The 2,009-nt window shown below is 37.4% G+C and overlaps 1 long non-coding RNA gene across 1 annotated transcript; it reads left to right on the top strand.

The window, feature by feature from the left end:
• Nucleotides 1-6: 6 nt before the first annotated feature.
• LOC124893314 lies at nt 7-1,908 on the top strand. The gene is made up of 2 exons (XR_007050652.1): nt 7-188; nt 1,294-1,908. It is a non-coding gene; the product is annotated as an uncharacterized LOC124893314 (long non-coding RNA).
• Nucleotides 1,909-2,009: the final 101 nt, after the last annotated feature.

Raw genomic sequence — 2,009 nt, forward strand, 5'->3', positions numbered from 1 at the left:
TCTGTTCTATTGTGCCGTCTTGTGTCATGAGATGGTGAAGGCAGTAATCCGCAACTCTTGCATTAAGGTGAGGCCCATCCAACAAGATGTTGGTTGCTTTAAGGTTTCCATGTGGAACCTCTCAATCAAAATGGAGGTAGTTCAAGCCACGTGCAACATCAACTGATATTTTGAGTCTTTGAGGCCAGGTTAGTGGACCTTTTTTACCAGGTCGATCTACAAATATGTAGCATATTAGAGAAGTATGACCACACAAACAAATATCGATAGTCACATGAGTAGAAAGTACGTGATTCTGTAGGATTTATAGAAGAAAAACATACCACATTCTAGCTGATTTCTAGCTAAAGTATATTACCACACCAAACCAAAGACTAAATACTTGAAGTTGACTGGTAAAATCCCGCCATAGGATCCACAAAGCAATGTTAAAGTTCTCAACTAAAATGTGCATGGGAAAAACATTACGAGGGAGGAAGGGAGGGAGGGGCAAATACTGAGTTTTCATTATGGGTTGCCAGATCATAGTGCTGGCAGATTTCTTCCATATTTCTAATCCTTTGTAATGAGCGAACTATATTGGAGTGGGTATTTTTATCGTTATGAGTGGTTCAGTTTAATCCATTTTAGCTTCACTAGGAATAATGATGTGATGGTAATTTCTAGTGGCTTGTCAGGGTCTATCCACTTAAACACACAATCTCTTAAGTTTGAAGAAATTGGCCTTGCTAGTGAGGCGAGTGGTGCATCAATGATGCTTGCAACGTTCTTTATTGGTACTTACATTGTCTATTTGGTGCATTCTGCTCCACATTTTCCCTTTGATTACTTATTTTTCGGTATATTGAGCAATCACCGCATGGTAAATAGACTTGGATGTTATTCCCTGATTCAGCCTTCGTATAGCTAATAGTATGATGGATTTATATGGTTTACATAAGATCATTATCTTTGTGAGTCCAACATTTAATGTGTCTCTCTTTTCTTAATTGTTCTTATCTATGTTGTTTATTTATATTCAGTTCTTTTTGTAAAAAAGGTTATTTATGTATATGGTAAGCTATTGAACAAAGGTTTCCACTTCAAGTGGTCTTGCCTTTCAATGTGATGTATGCTTCTACAGTGTTTTTTATGATCCTAAGTTGAGACATATCATCAGCATAGGTCGTTAAATGAAAGCTTGCTTTTTTGCAGTATATATTATAGGGTTCTGTGTTTTCTTTCTTCCATAGAATCTGTAACACATTAACTCATTTTTTGATCGTGAAAGCTGGGTATTTTGATCAACTATAGGTGATGGAACTCATGGAGGAACATGATGCGTGTTTGTTTGGGGATATCCTGCTCAGTTCATTTTGTCCATTGATTCTTATAGTCTCCACACCCAATCATGAATACAATGTGATTCTCCAGAACTGAGAACTCTACTCCTCAATACCAGGAAGAGGACCCTGATGAGAAGAGCCAGCAGCAATCTTGCGAATTCCGCAATCACGATCACAAGTTCGAGTGGACTAGACAGCAATTTGGCCAATGGGCATCTGAACTAGCTTCTAGGCATAATTATGGTGTTGAGTTCAGTGGTGTTGGGGGAGAGCCTAACAAAGAACCAGGATTTGCTTCCCAAATTGCTGTTTTTAGAAGAAAAGATAACAGTCCCATGAAAGTAGATTTTACTGAACACTGTGATGTTATTTGGGAATGGAGTAGTAGTAATAATTCAAGATCTTAACTGTAGATGCTTTCTAACAAACTCATTTTTGCTTCATTTTGGTTAGTGAAGTGGATTCAAGAAGCTATAGAAATATGCTCCTCCATTCATACCTCTTCTTTTCCCCTTCTAAATAAACAAGATTTGCTTCACCATTTCTTTTGCTTATACTGAGTGCAGATTGTTCTGGAAAGTCATACTTTGTGTTCTTACTGGATTGTGCTCGAAATATCTGGTTGCTAGGTGCAAATACAGTACTCTTTAACTCATGACTTGAAAGTTTTATGCTTGAACTTTA

Source organism: Capsicum annuum, unplaced genomic scaffold (genome assembly GCF_002878395.1).
Source record: "Capsicum annuum cultivar UCD-10X-F1 unplaced genomic scaffold, UCD10Xv1.1 ctg57395, whole genome shotgun sequence".
NCBI classification, from domain to species: Eukaryota; Viridiplantae; Streptophyta; class Magnoliopsida; order Solanales; family Solanaceae; genus Capsicum; species Capsicum annuum.